Genomic DNA, 18451 nt, shown 5'->3' with positions numbered 1-18451 from the left:
CCTATTCCACAGGCTGGGAGAGCGACAGTGGGAGGGCTGAAATCAGGAGGGCAGCTGCCTCCTGCTCAGCACTTTCAGTTTTTCTCTCCAAGCGCTCTCCTGGCATGACTTCCTCTAAAGTGCTTTGCGAGTGAAAAGCTGCATTAGTGGCGGGATTAATCCTCTGAGGGGATAATAAAATCACACAATCATGGAATCGTTTAGGTTGGAAAAGCCCTCTAAGGCCATCAAGTCCAACTGCTAACCCAGCACTGCCAAGGCCTCCACTAAACCACGTCCCCAAGAGCCACTTCTACACGGCTTTTAAATCCCTCCAGGGATGGTGACTCCTGCCCCTTCCACGAAAAGGTGGTGTCAAAGGCCTTGCCAAAGTCCAGAGAGACACACCCACAGCCTCTCCCTCATCCACCAAAGCAGATCACCCTGTCATAGAAGGAGATCAGGTTGGTCAGGCAGGACCTGCCTATCACAAATTCACATTGGCTGCTCCAGATCTTCTGATGGCCCTGTTTGTGCTGCGTGACAGCACTCAGGGTGATCTGCTCCTGTCACCTGACTGACAGCCCCCTAGTTCCCAAAATCCTCCTTCCTGCCCTTGTTGTAGCTGTGTGTCACATCTGCTCACTTCCAGCCAGCTGGGACCTCCCAGTTAGCCAGGGCTGCTGGTAAATGATGGAAAGTTATCCCCATCCATTGCAGCAATCCATTCGTTTGAGTCATCCCACATGTCTCTGTGCTGGCAACGATGTCACAGCTTTCCTGATTCACAGTGGCTTCCAGCTCCTTCTCCTGTTGGTGACCACGCTGTGGGCATTGGCACAGGTGCACTTCAGCTGGGTTATCAATCCCACTACCTTTTCGGAGAAGTCCCAATTCCTACGTGACCATTCTCAGGGGCTTTCATGGTTTCCAACACATCAATAACCCTTGTGGCTGTGCTGCCACGTGGATGTCCATCCCTTGCCTCCATGGAGACAGCAGACTGAAGGAGCTGCCTAGCACGCTGTCCCTCAAACATTGGGGTGGGCCTCCAGGATTATCCCGTGCAAAGATCCTTTCTCCCCTTGGAGCCAGGAGAACCCCAGCTGCTGTCAGCAGTCCTGGTGTCCTGCAAACACACCCACAACCAAAAAAAAAAAAAAAAAAGGCCAAAATAACCCTGGGGAAGTCATTCCTGCTTGCTTCTCACACTCACAGTCCTGAAGGTGGAGCAGAAAAAGCAGGATGCCCAGGCTTCCCACCACCCTGCCCTTGCTGCTCCTCGGTGTCTCTGCTTTTTCCACAGGCTGATCCAGCCGTAGCTCCGGCAGCAGAGCAACCTGAGACCTCATAGCCTTCGGCTACGCTGATCCAGCTGTTTGCAGCTAACGTGGTCCATGAGCTCCCACTGCCCATCCATGCACTGGAATTAGGGCCAGGCTCGTCTCCCCTCACCATCCCTTCAGCACCACAACCATTTGTGAGCAGGACACAGGAGCCCTCCACATGCGGTTGGAACCCTTTAGGATTGTTTTTTGTTCTTTGATGGAATTTAAACATGCCAGACAAGTAGAAAAATGACACACTGCCCATGTTATTGTTGCAGAGGGAACAGCACCCATAAATGATGCAGCTCTGTCTCCAGCGGGGACCGCTGCATCCCAGGATGGAGGAATAGGCACTGCTCCAGCCCACTGTCAAGGTCAAGGCTTTCCTATCCCTCAGGTCAGGAAGCAAATCACCACTGCCCATGGCTGTAGCAAAACCACATCGGTTTGGATCCTCTCCTGGAGCACGTTTTCCATAGGATCACTGGCATTTCTCAACCCAGCGAGCGGCACCCGCCGGGCTCAGGCGATGACTGGGCTCACTTGCAGATAAGCCCCGTATCACATCATTACTGATGCCGCTTCAGAGCCCTGTCAGCGACTCGGGGTGGGGACACGGGCACACCAGGACGGCCACTCCCGACCTGAGTCTGAGCGGTTCCAGGGCAACAGTGAACAGTGACGGGGGAGGGGATGGCTGTGACGGCTGATCTTATCTTGTGTCAACAACACTCGGCTTTAAGAGGAATGATTGCAGGAACAAAAACAAACAAACCCAGCTCCACCACACCAACCTCTGCTGAGACCTGGGAGAGCTTCAACCCCCCAAAAAATACCCTCCAGGCTTCCACACTAACGGTCCAAGTTGGCTGAGGACCACCAGAAGGATCTGCACCTCCTGCCAAGGCCAGGATGGGCTTGTTTGGGTTTACTGTGCGGCAGGAGTCTGGCAAGCTGGGGGAGGACCGTGTCTCAGCCCTGTCATCCCAAGGCAGAAGGTTCCAGGTGCAGGTGGTGGGAACAGGAGATGAGCACCAGCTGTGCCTCTCTCCACCTTTTCCACATCCATGGCTATGAGTAAATCACTCACAACACGTCTTCTGCCACACAACCCAAGTGGAGCTGACAGCAGGTCACTGGAAGGGGTGACCCAACAGGGAACACCTGGAGAGGTGGCCCAGAAGCACAAAAGCCCTCCTAGCAAAGCCAGGTACCCTCCTGTAATCCCACACATTGTTTAGTCCAGGAAAGCAGCTGGAAGTCAGCTCTTCTTGGGTAGAACCTTCAGGCTTGGTTCAACTCCATAGTCCTGAGCAGCTCTGCTGCTTCCTCATCATGGAATCCTCCTCCTCCTCTGCCCCATCACCTGCTTCTCCCCCAGGACAGGGCCAGGACCCCTCTCCAGCCAAGGACAGTGGCAGCAACCAGCAGCCATCATCTTATTTCCCATTTGGCACATAGTATTCCTCATCTGAAGGTCCAACAGATCCCACAACATTCAGAGCACGCTGACCCCAAGGTGTCTTTCATGGCTAGTCCATCACAGTTATCTCCAGTCACACCTGGAGGTGACTGGATCTGAGCCTGGGATGCACAACCAGTAAGTTCCTGCAGAGCTGACCCACCTCCACATCTTGTTCCCCCCAAATCTGAGACAGCCTTTGACCAAACAGCAATGCCAGCAACCCAAGCAGCAGACCTGCAGTGTCCAACCCAGCCTTGGTGAACGAGGACAAAATGAGCAAACCTGAGCCAAGTAGCGGTGGAACAGAGCTTTGTGAGGTTGTGGAGGGGATTTCCTTCAGCAGCAAGGCTGGGAGATGTGGGAAATCACCACCACCCACCCAGGACCAGGACCATCACCTGCCTGTATCAGCCCTGTGACTTGGTAACAAGATCACATCATCCCTCCTGCCGGCACACGGGACTGGAAGCATTTATTTTCCCTTTTTTAATATGTTTTAAATACCTCAATTAGTGAATTTTGGGTTCCTTCCACATTGCCCCCAAGCAGTTCTTCTGTCAGGGGCTCTATCCTTCCACTGCCAATTATCAGTGGGGCACAGGGTTGTTATTTTTCCAGGCCAGGGGCCAAATTTGTATTTAATTTTTGCTCCAGATGGCACAGCACTCCAGATGCATCAGCTGGAGCATCGAACCTGTATGAATAAAGTAATAGAGCAAACAACCCAATTGACTCAGGGGCTGTTTGACACGGTCAAGGTGCTTTGTGTACATCTGTCGTGAAAAAAAAATAGCACTCAAATGAATTCAGGTGATGGTTTTGCTATTAAACCCAACACCTGAGGGAAATAAAACAGCAGTAGGAACCTAAAAAATAATGCTGATAATAATATTAGAACTTATATTTTGCTTTCTATAGAGTCAAGGACACATATTAAAAAAAAGCTGATTTCAGCCATCAGTGCTGAGCATGGGCCTGGGTTTTGTTCACCTTCCTCTGTCCCCAAAGCTGCTGCTGGCAGCAGGTCATGCAAACCAGGGTCAGAGTTCTCCCAGGAGAAGGGCTGGTGATCCCAGATTTTAGTGTGGTGCCGAGAGCTTATGGCTCTGCTCAGCCGAGGAGACGCGAGGAGGACACCAGAGGACAACCACGAGATGTTCCAGTTATAGTTCTGGCAAATTCACCCCGTTCCCAGGAAGCTGCCGCATCCCTCCGGCACAGCCTGCAGCCGGGATGTGCTCCCTGAAAACTAAAGCACCCAAAATAACTCAGAATAGGATAAAAAAGAAGAGACATCGAGTAGTCGGTTTATCTGCCTGGGCACATGAAACGCCGCTGTGTAAAAAACCAGCTGAGCCCGCAAACGCCTGGAAACAAAGGGATGGGGGGGGGGTCTTTTTGTGCTTGGCTTTGCTCCGTTCAGAGCATCCTTGGGCTGTGAGAGCCGTCCTGGCGGCACCCGAAACAAAGGAAAGCCGGGAGCTGTAGGCAGGAGCCAGCTGGGGAAAACCGGGACGAGGAGGAGGAGGAGGAGGAGGCACCCGCATCGCCCTCCCCGGCAGCTGCCGAGCCGGGCTCGCGTGTTGCCGAACACGTTATCCATGGCAGGAAACTCGAGATCAAAGGCGAGGACCGTGCCAGAGCAAGCTATCATCCAAGCCTCCTGCCAAAGGTGTGCACGGGAGGGGGGAAGCAACCCTCAGACACACTCGCTGGCACATCCGACGGAGCCGGTGCCGCTCGTGGAGTGACCAAGACCCACGCGTGTTCTCCTCCGTGCACCCCGGCGAAGACAAAGACAGGCTGAACTGAACAAACAAAAAACCAAAACCCCAAACCGCAGGAGGTCCATTTTTACCCGTTGGTTTCCAGTCCCCAGGGTCCCACGCACGTCCCTTACAAAGCGGCGGATGCAGGGAGGGTATGGACGTGCCGGCACGGCAGGAACAGCAGCCCAGTGTAACTCCAAAAAAGCAGCTTTTCCCATTTCTGGGTAGTTTTTTCTTTGGTTTTCTTTTAAAGCAGAAGAAACCCGCAGCGTCCTGTCTTGGCCCCAGGAAAGCAAGGGGACGTGTCTGATTCCAAGCCAGCGGCTACCGGGAACAGAGGTGACCTGGGGACCCTGAACTGAGCGTGGGGTGGGACCCCCAGGAGCTCCCCCTCATCAAGAGGCTCCAGGCAGGATGGGCGCTGGGTGGGGACATGCCCCCTGTCCCTTTGTGTGCCCCAGCCCTCTCCTGCATCCCTCCGGGGTGATGCAGTCCCAGTCCACGGTCCAGAGCTGTGCCCTAGGGCTGTCCCCTCTGCCCCACAACCGGGACTTTATGGCACCACTACCGTGCTGCCAGACACCTCAAAAGCACAGCCCAGACACCCTGAGAGTCTCCCCTTAGGAGTCTGTGGGATATGGGGGCTGCTCCATTGCCCTGTGGAGGTCCCTACCCCAGAGGGGACTGTGGAGCAGAGGGAGGGACCCTGTCCCCCATGGGAGCTGCTGAGGAGGGGGTGCCCCTGCCCCACAGTGGGGATGGAGGGGGAGCCTGACCCGCAGAACAAGGCACAGGGAGAGGGTCCTGCCCCACAGAGGGCTGGAAAACAGACCCTGTCCCATAGAACAAGGCACAGAGAGAGGGGTCCTGCCCAAAGAGCGGATGGAGGAGGGACCCTGCCCCACAGAACAAGGCACAGAGAGAGGGAACAGCCCAAAGAGGGGATGGAGGACAGACCATCCCCGACAGAACAAGGCACAGGGAGAGGTCCCACCGCACACAAGGGGTGGAAGACGGTCCCTTCCACACAGAACAAGGCACAGGGAAAAGTCCCACCCCACAGGGGGGCTGGAAGAGGGTCCCTTCCACACAGAACAAGGCACAGAGGGAAGGTTCTGCCCAAAGCGGGGATGAAAGAGGGACCCTGCCCCACAGAGGGGTGCACAGGAAGGGGTCGCAGGCACACAAGGGGGATGGAGAGTGGTCCCTTCCCCACAGAACAAGGCACAGGGAGGGCTCCCACCCCACATGGGGGTCCCCAGGGGGGGTCCCCGCCCCCCATATGGGCGCTCGGGGGGGGGGGTTCCGGTCCTCCGGCCCCCCAGGGGGCTCCCGCCCCCCACACTCACCAGCCGCCGCGCTGTCCCGCCGGGGTCGCGCCGCCCGCACCGCCCGGCCCGGGCAGGACCCGGATGGAGCCGAACCGCCCCGCCCCGCCCGGAGCCGGGCACGGCTTCGCCACGCGCGCCGCGCATGCGCAGATCGGGTGACGTCATGGATGGGTGGGCGGGGCGAGCGGCCAGCAGTGGACAGCGGAGGGTGGGACACGGGGTGACACGGGGACAGGATGGGACAGCGGGAGGTGGCAGGGAAAGGAGGTGGCAGGGAATGACACGGGGCGGGATGGGACAGGGGGAGGTGACGGGGAATGGCACGGGGCGGGATGGGACAGAGGAGGTGACGGGGAGGGTCTGACAGGTGACGGGGGTGACACGGGTGACGGGCTGACAGGGGGTGACAGGGAAAGGGGGTGACACGGGGAATGACACGGGACAGACGGAGGTGACGGGAGGGTCGACGGGGGCAGGGAGTGACTGTGGGGACAGAAGGAGACATTGGGGACGTGCAGTGACGCTGGGCAGAGGGTGGCACTGGAGACAGGGATGGTGTAGTGGAGACTGTGGGGCAGGGGGTGATGCTGGGGACAGGGGATGGTGTAGTGCGGACATGCACTTGTGGGAACAAGGGCTGTGCAGACAAGAGGTGACTGTGGAGTCAAGAGATGGCTTTGGGGACATGAGGTGGCAGCGGGGGACAGGACAGGGTGGCAGTAAGCACAGATGGGGACAGGGCATGGCAGGAACGGGGTGAAGGCGGATGACGGGGGTCGGTGGCAGTGGGAACGGGGTGGCAGGAAGGGTGACGCAGAGGGGACAGGAGGTGGCACCGGGGGTGGTGTGCGAGTGGGCACTGTCCCGCTCTGCTCATTGCTGCCCGCACCCCTCCAGTTGTCCCTATCCCTGTCCCTTTCCCGTGGACACGACATCACTTTTGGGGGAAATGACATCACCCTGGAGCTGGGATGTCACCCAGAGCCAGCGTCACGCGCTGGTCCGAGGATATTCTGGACGTGCAAGGGGAGCTGATCCTCTTTTTCCCCTTTCCTTCTCTCTCCGGGCTGAGCGGAGGGGCTGGACGCGGCGGTCCCGGGCGCTGTGACAGCGGGGACAGTGGGATGAGCATCCCGGGCACGGGGACACTGGGATGATCATCCCGGGCGCTGTGACAGCGGGGGCACTGGGATGATCATCCCGGGCGCTGTGACAGTGGGGACACTGGGATGATCATCCCGGGCGCTGTGACACTGGGGACACTGGGATGAGCATCCCGGGCGCTGTGACAGTGGGGACACAGGGATGAGCATCCCGGGTGCTGTGACAGTGGGGACACTGGGATGAGCATCCCGGGTGCTGTGACAGCGGGGACAGTGGGATGCGCATCCCGTGCTCCCGGCCTGACGCGCTGCCGTGGGAGGACTCGCCGGCCCTGACCTCGGGATTCCTGAGCGATGAGGCAGGAAGCCGATCCGCTGGATGTTTTCACTAGGTGAAGCCTTATTCCCGCTGTGGGAATCCCCGCTCGGCATGGGAGGGATTCGCCTGGACATGCTCGAGCCGGGACTCCTGGTGTTGGGAAGAGACTGCGGAGCCCCGCAGGGGACCCGCTGCCGGCTGCTGACGGGACGAATTTGGGAAGCAAATGCACTCGGAAATCGAGTTCTGCCGTTCCTCCCACGCGGGCCGGCCCTGGGCACTCCGGGGCAAAGCCTGGAGCTGCAGCCGGAGGGGAGGGAGCGCTGCGAGCCTTGTCCTTGGCACGGAGTCATGGAATTGTTTGGGTGGGAAGGGACCTTAAAGCTCATCTTGTTCCACCCCCCTGCCGTGGTCAGGGACGGCTTCCACTAGATCAAGTTGTTCCCAAGCCCCGTCCAACCTGGCCTTGGACACTTCCAGGTGTGGGGAAGCCACAGCTTCTCTGGACAACCTGTGCCAGGACCTCCCCACCCTCGCAGGGAACAATTTCTTCCTAATATCGATCTAACCCTGCCCTCTGTCATTGTGAAACCATTCCCCTTTCTCCTGATGAGAAAAGTGCAGATTCTAGTCCAAAGTCTCTCTCTGGCTCTCCTGGATCCCCTTTAGGCTCTGGAAGGGGCTCTGAGGTCTCCCTGGATCCTTCCCTTTTCTAGGGGAACATTCCCAGCTCTCCCAGCCTGGCTCCAGAGCAGAGGTGCTCCAGCCCTTGGAGCATCTCCATGGCCTCCTCTGGACTCTTTCTGGCAGCTCCACGTCCTTCTGATGTTGGGGGTCTCAGAGCTGGAGGCAGCTCTGCAGGTGGGGTCTCACCTGAGTGGGGCAGAGGGGCAGAATCCCCCCTTTCCTGCTGCCCACGCTGTGGGATCAGCCCAGGGCACAGGGGGGGTTCTGGGCTGCCAGCACACACAGCCAGAGCATGTCCAGCCTCTTTCCCTGAATGAGAGAAAATAATAAACACCCAAAAATGGCCCCATGGCACTCTGGACATGGGCAAGGCAGGGTGTCCATTGGGACTCCAGTGCTGGCACAGGGCTCCCAGACACTGCCTTATGCCCAGGATCAGCTGCTGGTTATAGAGAGCAGCTCCTGCGGTGCACCACCCTCCCTGCCTCAGTTTCCCCCTGGGAAGCACTGCTGCCTGCGTGGGGACATGGCCAAGGAAGTTTCCTCGGTGAAAGGCAAAGCAGGCTGGATGGGCAGATCCTTTCTGCCTGCGTGCTGGCAGAAGGATGCAGGATGGGGGCACCCAAATTCAGCTAATTGGGGGTGTGGGGATGCATCTCCAAGCCCTGATTCCCCCCCTGGTCACGGAGGGAACAACACTGCTCCCTTTCTCCCTGCTCCACGTGCTCCTGCTAATAACACCTTGCTGTATGTATGAGAAGATCCTGGTTTTCCTACTCAATGAGTGATCCAGCCCAGCTGCATGCCTGGACCTTACGAAGATGGGGTGATAAGAGAGGGTGGGTCTGTCCCATGGGTAGGTGGAAGATATCTCCTTTCTCCCTCATTCCTCTCTGACAGTGCTGGACCACGAATGCCGTGGCAGATCTGTTGTCACCCCAATTCAAACGGGGTGACCAGGGCAGGGATGGGACTGAGGTGTCCCTGGAAAGTAGGTGGAGGCTGGAGTGGTGGCAGCAGCCCTGTCACGGCCTCCCACAGCCTGTCAGGATGTCCTGCTCCTCTGAAAGTTTCTTCTCTGAAAGGATGGTCAAGCCCTGACAGGTGCTCAGGGCAGTGGTGGAGTCCCCATCCCTGGGGGGATTTAACAGCCCTGTGGATGTGGCACTTGGGGACATGGGTCAGTGGTGGCCTTGGCAGTGCTGGGTTAAGGGTTGGACTTGATGATCTCAGAGTGCTTTTCTAACCCTTAATGATTCCCTGATTCTCTGATCTACCCCCACATCTTTTATCTCCTGGTCCTTGTGAGACCTTCAGCCTCACAAGCCTGGCTTGGCCAGGCTGTTGTGGATGTTGTGTTGTGGATGGGAGACCTGGTGGGCAGAGGAAGGGTTGGGTTCCTGCAGATCATCCCATTCCCTGCTCCCATGGCATAGCGCTGCCAGGTCCTGGACATCCTCACATTCCAAACACCCTCCTCCAGCTCCTTCACTGGAAAAAAATCCACTTCACTCTTCTGTTTTTTCCCCTTCTTCATCCATCCTGACTGCTTGGTGTCCCCATTCCTTGCCTCCCCTTCTCCCCTCCTTTCACTTGAGGTCTCTGGGGTGGCCTTGCCAGCTGATCTGAGAGGGACCACGGCCCCTCTCAGCCAAGGACACTCGTTGGTTAATGGTTGTGCTGGATGATCTTAGAGGGCTTTTGCAACATTAACGACTTTATGATTCTATAAATATCAGCGTGTGCCCATCCCATCTCTGCCCCCGAGATGGGATGTGGGGAGCCTCCCTCGCTCCCTCCCCGCTGCGGTGGCGTTGCTCAGCCGGTACCACCGGCGCTGCTCCCCGCTCAGGGTGCTGTTCTGCTTCCTCACACTTCTTCACCCCTTCCACGGTGTCAGGACTTTGGCTCTACCCCTGGCCAGCCCAATGCAGAGCAGGGTGGAGCAGCACAGATCCTTCCTCTTCCTCATAACAGCAATTACCTGGGAGCTTTGATTCATTAATGACTTTGTGAGCTAAGGAATGACACTGCTTTGGCAGGGCTTGCCCAAGGCTGACCCCCCTCCCACCTCCCTCCTTGGTCCTTGCATCCACCCAGGGCGATCCTGCTCCAAGGATCATGCCCCGCTGAGCAAGCAGAGCAGGTGTTGCTCCTGGGTGGCAACCAAAACCCTGTGGCTCTTCCTCTTCATCACGCTCCGAGGAGCTTAGCTGCAGCACAGGATCCTGCCAGCCCCAATAGGAAAGGGGAATTGAGGTAGTCCCTGCTCGCATCCAAGCTGGAAAGTAAATTGGGTTGGAGCCTATTTGCAGGTGCTTGAAAATGAAACAGCACAACCTGTATCCATGTGGGTCCATCCTCATCCTCCTGCTCCTGCCCCAGACCAAAAATGTGCCAGGGAAAAATGACCAACCTGGGCATCACCAGGCAAGGCTGAAAGCTTCGCTGGGGACGATGTGGCTGTAGGGCTCAGAGCCACAGGCTGGGACTGATCCTGCTGGGAATGTGCCTGGCAGTTTGGGGTGTTTGGCACAGCCTGGAGCTGGGCTCAGCGCTGTCAGGATGGAGAGCTGATTGCCGTGGGGATTTTCCTACCACTGAGGTCAGGAAAACTTTTCAAGTGCCTTCTTCTGGAGCAGGAACCGTTTGCTGGAGGATGCAGGTGGTTCCTGAGAGGTGAGGAAGCAGTCAGGAATTCCCGTCAGGCAGCCAGACCCTCTCTCACCCCATTAACACCACCGGGCTCTGCTTGCACCCTCCTGTTCTGGGAAAAAGACCCTCATTGAGGCTGAGTGCACTTGTCCTGGTAGGAGCCAGCATTGGCACAAGGATGGGCTCACAGGGAAGAGCAGAGGATGGGTGGCAAATGGAAAAGTGGGCTCGGGTGGATGCAGCCCCAGCGATGGAAAGATTGCAGTGGGGAGAGGGCAGGATTTCCCTCACCCTCAGTGATGTACAGACTGTGGATGGATGGGGAGGGCGAGGGATAAAGGAGAGTGTCTTTGGAAAGAAAAAAAATAAAAAATCTATTAATAGTAAATGAGGAAATTTCCTAACGGGAGGTCAAACCGGTTTGTTGGAGACGCCGTGTCCATCGGTCACGTGGTGACTGGGAATGGGATGTCCCACTGCATCCATGCTGCCAAACCCATGTTCCTGGTGGGGATGGGGCATTAGAATGTCACTTCAGGGACCAAACTAGAGCCAAGAGCTGAGGGAGGGGAACCAGATTCCGCCTTATCCCTTAGGAGTGCACCAACACCTCATCCCACCCATCAGAAACACAGGCGGGGAGTGAAACCGGCCGGATCCTTGGATTCAACAAAATCCACTAGAAATGGACAATATGGACAAGGAACGTGCATGCACAGTGGGAGGGGAGCTCCTGCTGGCACACAGCCATGGTCCAACTCTGCTGGTATCCGTCCCCTGGCTGGGACTGGGGGGAGCTGCTCCGCAGGAATGCGAGGCGAGGGCCAAGCCAGGGGAATGCTTTCCACATTATATTCTCTCAGTTTCCGGCAATTTGCTGCTTCGGGACTTCCTAAGCCAGAGGTTGTATCCGTATCTTTCTGCTTTACAGCACTTGATGGGCTTGTGGAGAGGGGGTGATCACACGTGTGGTGTTTCCTTGGGAGAAAAGAGTTTAAAAGGAAGAGCAGGCATGGGAATAGGCACTTTTGGGGCAGCTGTGGTGCATCCCAGGGTTGATTTATGCTTTAAACATAATAAATGATGTGGGTAGAGGGACATAAAACCCCCCTCCTCCTCCTCTCTGCCGGGAGTAACGTGGAGGGCTGAGCAGGATTCAGCCCTGGGGCCAGAGGGTTTCCACATGAGGCTGCAATACAAAACATCTGGAGAACATCAGCCATAAAGAGACAGGAATGCTCCAAACTGGGAATGGGTCCAAGCTGTCCTTTGCAGGCTCAGACAGTCACACACACACACTCACTGTCTCATCCCAGAGCTCTGCCAGCCCTTGGGGTGGGTTTTTGCTATAGGAACATCCTGTCCAGGAGCATTTGGAGTTTGCAGGTGGGATCCATCCCAGGCACATTTCTGGGGCATGCTTGGTCACAAGACTGTGCAGGAGCTGGATTTGGCTGCTCCAGTGATCTGCCACTGGCATCCTCCCAAGACTCAGCAGTTTCAGGGATTTTATCCCCCTCTGGGCAGCTGTGTTGGGAATACAAGGCAATTCCCACCTCACCAGGAGCAGCCACCTCCCTCTAACACATGGATTTAGTTGTAGGGTGGAGTGACAGACAAAAATTTTGGGGTTGAGGGTAATTTGGTTTCTGGAATAATTTTTCTTTTTGGGAGTAGGGATCTTGGAATCAAAGCAGGAGGATGGGAGCAGAGACTCCAGAGCAACTTTATTAAACAGTGTCCCTTCCTCAGATTTGTCCCACAGATTGCTTTGTTTGGGACCACACTCGATCAGCCAGGATTAATTTAAAATTAGGCTGGGAAAAACCTTGCAGGAGCATCCACAGGGCTCCTGGATAAAGCCAGGGACAACTTTTAAATGTGGAAAATTTCCCAGGAGGTGAAAATTGGAGGAAATTGATGGTCTTTAAGTTCCTTTCCAACCCAGACCATTCCATAATTCTCTGACTCTGTAACTTGGGAGGATTCAGAGGGGAGCTCATGGGATGGACAACATCAAAGGTCTCTGGATATAAAGGGCCACCATCCAGGAAATGGGATGACCAGAGATCTGATGGCTGAATGCTTTTGAAGCTGAGGACACTGAATCTGGGACCCACCACACTCTCCTGCCTCATGGGAAGAGTGGGTCCTGCACGTAGCAAATGCTTGTGCAGAGCAAATAATTTCTAAGATAAATAAATAACAATACAAAAACAACCGAAAGAAAAATAAATCCTCTGCAGCCTCTGCAAGAAATGTCATCTCCAGCCCTGTTCTCTTGGCTACCACTGGGCACAAGCCAGAGGGGCTCATTAACCTGTCTCTTCCACGTCTGAAAATCCATGGAAGTGGTCATCAAATGCCTGTGCATTGAGGAGAGGCAGACGCTGAGGCAACTCTTCTGAAGCTGTCTTTAAGTTAGGAGAGAGGAAAGTCCCCACCCTTTGCACCGAATGGGGATTTACCTCCTGCAAGTGCAGGCAGAGCCTCAGCTCCTGATAGCATCTCACGGGGATGTAAACACGGGGAGCCGGCCAAGCCTTCCCGTGGAGCCGGATGAACCTGGTTGGGAGAGCGGGGAGAAGGAAATGCTGAATGCATCAGCAGTCACCCGAAAGGACTCTTTGCTAAGCCTTCCTCCAAAGGGGTTTTTTTTGGCCAAGGTCTTGGCCTTTCTCAGAGCTCTTTGCCTTGCGGTTGCAAGAACTTGATGAGTCAGCAAATCCTGCCCATGGGTCATTTCTAAGCGTTTATTTATCTTCCTCAGTGTCCACATTGAGCCATCAAACACCTGGAAAACACGGTGCTGTGCTGGCAGTGGGATGATGAGATGCTCATCCTGACCATCTGGGTCTGTCTTTAACCCCCAAATGAGGGTTTGCAGTTCCCCAAAACTATCACCGCCCCCTGGCACCAAAGTGAGGTGAGAAGGGACTTCCCAAGCCATGTGCAGACAACAGCTATGGTCCTCCTGCAAAGCTGCCCCAGCCCTGGGAGCCATGGAGAGGAGCAGGTGGTTTTTTGGGAAGTTGGCATCGGTGTCATTCAGATATTTTTGTGGCTGAGCAGGTGGGAAGTGGCGCTGGGTTTGTAACGTGAGCCCGGGCAGAGTAACCCAGATGTCACCCCGTGCTGAGGAAAGCAATCCCAAGCCTGTAATGGAAGAATGCTGGCTCCTTATTGGACTTAGAGCAAGTAGAGGAGGCAGTGGGTGAGGAGGGAAGGGTGGGAGCCTCTGTTGGAGCTGTAATTGAGGCGGTTGTCCAAGGAGAGAGTGGATGAGGAGATTGACACTTACTTTATTCCTTGCTCTGCACGAGCTGGGCAATGAAGTGAGAGAAGGGGCAAGATCCCACCTGCACCCCAAAATCCTCCAGTGCTTGCAGAGGAACAACGGCTGGGAGCCCTCTGTCGCAGACACATTCCCATGCCTCAGTTTCCCCAGTGTAAAATATGGATTAAAACCCTTGAGGGGGGTTTCCTTGCTCTTGAGTGGGCTTGGGGCTCCATAAACATGATGATGCTTACGATGTTTTCTCCATTTTGCTATGAAATCCTCCTCAAACACCTCTCCCTCAGGAGAAATCCCAGCCCAGAAGCACCTTCCCAAAATAGAAGCTGTGCTAGAAGAAGGCTTCACCTCCTCTCCCACCCTGACAGGAGAGCTGCACGTGGCAGGTCTCATAGGGCCAGGTGTGGCATCAGCTCTCTCTCCATAAACCCTCTCTGTGTTTTCTCTCTGGATGAAAGGGGAGACTGGAATAACCAGGGCTCAGCAATTGGAGTAATTTCTTGGCATAGGGAAAGCCAGCTCATCACACGTCCACACCCCTGATGTCCCTGCCTGTCACCAGGCTAATTGGGGAGGTGATGCTCCACCACATCTCTTCTTCCTGGGCAGCGCTGGGAGCAGTCCAGATAAGCTGCTGCCTCTGTGAGGCTTTATCCTGCCCCAGGAGTGTTTATTCCTGAGCCTCACGACATCCTGGAAGTGAACTAATCCTCTTTTGACAGCTGGGGAAACTGAGGCACAGCCCACTGGGGTAACCTGCTCTCCCCGGGGACATCCGCCTTTGCCATGTTGTCCTTCTCAGGACACTGAGTGATGCTTCACACTGCCCTTGGGAATGGAGGGGGAGAGATCAGCAGTTCCCATGGGAAATGTGTGGGACACCATCACATGGAGGGGAGAGAGCAGGAAGCTCTGGAAAATATTGCAGCTCCCCAGAATCTGGACAACTCGGGGTCAGAGCCTTGGCTTGAGCTGAAGAGGATTATTAACTCTGCAGAGCAGGGCTGGGAGGCTTGTACTCAATGCAAGGTTGTCCTAAGGCCTTGGGAGTGGCCTTGACCCAGAAAACTTGGGATGTGTCCTCATAATTTTGAGGCTGGTGTTGGTCAGTGGCATTGGGTGACCTCACTCAGTTGTTGGCCAAAGCCCACCCTGAGCCTAGGTGCAGAAGGTGCTCTCCACCAGCTGTCTCACCAGCTCCAGGCAGAGCCAGGAGAGCTCATGATGCCCTTCCAGCCACCAGCTTTTCCACGGGGCAGCAGGAATTTTTGAGCTGAGCATCCCTGGGGTTATTTATGATCTATGGAGAGGGCTGGTCCAGGGAGGAGGCTCCTGACTCCATTCACGTATCCCATGCCTTGTTTTGTGCACGGGTGAGGAGTGCTTGACCTGGGCAATGCTTCATATGCCTCTGGCTGGATGCCTTTCCCATAAAACTGGGGAACACTGCATTCAGCTGGCAAGCTGGTAGGGAGCTTTGGCTCAGCTGGACTTGGCTCCAGCTCTGAGACTTCAGCCCAGTCCCTCGTGAAAACCTACCCTTGGCACTGGAGGAATTGTCTGGATGGACCTTGGGTCTTGCAGTGCCTTTTTATAGCTCTGTTTGGGTGGGGAAAGCTGAGCCACCACATGGAAATTCCCACTGGAGAGAAAAGGGTCCAGTTGCTCGTCTGCATGATCCATGGGATCGAGGGGGACATCGAGCTGGGGACCCCTCTGAAGGCACCACAGGGTGGGACACCAGCAGGGCTTCTGCTACCACCTTCCTACGGGAGGAACAACCTCTTCCCAGGGTCCATCCCTCCCTCCTGTGCCCATGCCAGGATGGAGGCATGGCTGCAAAGGAGGGAGGCGGGGAACAGAGAGCTGGAGCTTGGTGGATCTATTTCCATCCCTGCCCTCGATGCGGCGCCGAGCCCTGGGCACTGCCAGGTGTTATGCAACTGCTTGGAATCAAAACACTGACGTCAGAGACTTTAATAAGCAGCGGAAAAGTGTTTCAGGGATGCTGTGGAAGGATTCTGTGCCACCAGGTCCCCCTCCCCAGGACTGGGATACACCTTGGGAAGGGTGAGGTCTCACTGTGCCCCTCCAGCCCCCAAAAGCAGCCAATGGTTTGTGCAGATGGTCCCCAATATGCGTGGGGCACTCAAGAATCTGTACTCCCTTTTCCCCCAGGCTCTGAGGTTTGTCTTGGTGTTTCCCAGAGCCATCAGTAGGTCTTTGCATTTTGTGGATAACACCAAACTGGGGAGCAGGGTGGCCATTCAGCAGGATGAGGCTGAACAGGCACCCAGGACCCTGTTGAAGTTCAGCAGAGGCAGAAGTCACATCCTGGGACAGGCTGGACACCTGCAGAGCAGGATCTGGGATCACTTCAAGACCATGCCTGGGGCCCATGTCCCATTTTGGGCTCCCCAGTCCAAGAGAGCCCTTGGTGTGCTGGGGCCAGCCCAGCAGATCCACCAGGCAGGGTGGGATGCACTTGGAATCTTTGTGGGAGGGAAGGGGAAAGCCACAGGTGACCTGTGAGAAGATGTCACCATTGCTGCCAGTGTTCACTCCAAGGAGATGTCAGCAAATCCAACCTATTTGCATACTGAGACCAATGTGCATATTGAGATAATGAATTCTTCCTGATGTCCTGATTGCTTTGCTCAAACCCATGAAGAAATGGAGATTTTCTCCTCTGTTGGAGCAAAACACTCGCCCCACTGTGCAGAATTCAGCCCCAGGGAAGCAGGGAGGTGGGTTCCCAGTGGATTGTTGAGGATCTCTGGCTGCAGCAGGGTGATGGACACCCGTGAACGAGGCAGCCTCAAGTCTCATCACACTCATATCCCTGATCTTGTTTTGATACAACTAATGATGTTTTATTCCCCAGTGAGCTCTTGTTCAAAGCTCATCTCATTCTGCAGCTCAGCTTGGCTGCTATGCTTCCTCAGGAGGGGGAATATTCCTCCAAGCTGTGGCTCAGACAGGATATTTTTGGCATAATTGGGCTTCTACTTGGCATTCATCATTTCCAGACATTTGCCTTGAAAATCGCCTCCAAGGTGTCCTGGGGGGATGCTGGGGTTGAGCTGCTGGGCTGCTTCCATCTCCTTGGCTCATCAGGCTCTGCTTTCTGCTGGAAATCATGACCCCATGGAGAGCCCAGAGGTCACTGGTGGTGGATGCAGGAAAATTGTGGAGGCGGCAGGAACTCTCTGGTAACAGGGCTCTGACCACCCTGTAGTCACAGAAATTGGAGGGGAGACACAGTAAGAGCTGGAAATACACCAGGTAACTCATTAAAACACACCCACCCGTGTCCCAAGGGGACCAGGAAGCACGTGGGAGCTGATTCCCTGTAAAATCCCAATTTCCAGTCTCCAAAGGGTCTGTCTTTACTTGGGATGCAAGCAGAGCTGAGGGCTGGGAATGTCCAGCTTGTGATTTGGACTGGAGTAACTCCAGGGGGTATTTCTGGGCCCCTGGCACTGATGGGATCTCCGTGCTGTCGGTTTCCAAAGCTGGATCTTGGCGATTCCCAGCGTGGCCTGGGACACTGCCATCCTCTAGTGGCTGTATCCAGAAGCACAGGAGTGCTGGTGTGGGGAAGTCTCCGGAGCCACGAGCACCATGCAGGGAGGGGGCTCTTCCCTGGGGAGCTGGATTGTGGGGTTTGAGGACATCCGTGGATGTTCCCCTTTCCTCCACCCACACCAAATGTTGGGGGCGGCTTTTCTTGCTGGAAAAGCTCTTGGTGTTCATTCCCAGTGGTCTCTGTAAACTTGTATTTCTGTGTCAGTGACACCAAGCTCCTCCGTGGGCTTCATGTCTTGGGTCTGGCCCTCCAAGGAGGGGTGGATTTGGGGGCAACCTGCTAACTGAACTCATCCAGATAAATTCCTTGGGAACGTCTGGAATTAAGAGTTTTGTTAGATGTGAATGCAAGATCCCATCTTTGGGAGTTTTTTGTAGGCTGTGGTCTCGGCATCTCCCCCTTTTACTTCAGCCCCATCTTCAAAGTGTTCTTGAGTTGAACCTACTGCTTGAACCTGCAGCTGTGTGGAGGTTGTGTAGTGTTGGGGAGGACAGAAAAGACCCTTCCTTCCTCTTCAGTGAGGGATATAGGACCAGGAGGAGGTCATAGGATGGTTTGTGTGGGAGATGACAAGGTAAAAGGGATGACTTCAGAATTATGGAATACCCTGAGCTGGATGGGACCCACAAGGATCACTGAATCCGGCTCCTGGTCCTGCATGGGCAACCCCAAAAATCCCACCCTGTGCCTGAGAGCATTGTCCAAACTGTCCTTGATCTCTGGCAGCCTTGTGGCTGTGACCATTCCCTGGGGAAGCCTCTCTGGAGGGTCATGGCTTGGGTGGCTGTTGGGGTTCAGTAGAGGACAACAGCAACTCAGTGCAGTGATGGGAGGGAGAGTGGCAGGAGCGAGGGGACAGAAAAGAGATAACCACAGAAGGGAGCTCTAAAGCAAATATAGATATAATATTTAAGACAGAACCTGAAATGAG

General features: G+C 55.4%; 1 protein-coding gene across 2 annotated transcripts in view; it reads right to left on the bottom strand.

Moving 5' to 3' along the window:
- Positions 1–5983, bottom strand: part of RNF24 (ring finger protein 24) — a 29001-nt gene extending 23018 nt beyond the window's left edge. Inside the window, exon 1 of one of the 2 annotated variants that reach the window (XM_069014761.1) lies at positions 5891–5983. The gene's annotated coding sequence lies outside the window, so the exon portion shown is untranslated. The remainder of the gene's footprint in view (positions 1–5890) is intronic. The other variant, XM_069014760.1, reaches the window with a different exon arrangement.
- Positions 5984–18451: the final 12468 nt, after the last annotated feature.

Source organism: Aphelocoma coerulescens, chromosome 4, assembly GCF_041296385.1.
Source record: "Aphelocoma coerulescens isolate FSJ_1873_10779 chromosome 4, UR_Acoe_1.0, whole genome shotgun sequence".
Taxonomy (NCBI): domain Eukaryota; kingdom Metazoa; phylum Chordata; class Aves; order Passeriformes; family Corvidae; genus Aphelocoma; species Aphelocoma coerulescens.
The sequence above is the reverse complement of the archived record's forward strand: the minus strand, read 5'-3'. Positions and strand labels throughout refer to the sequence as shown.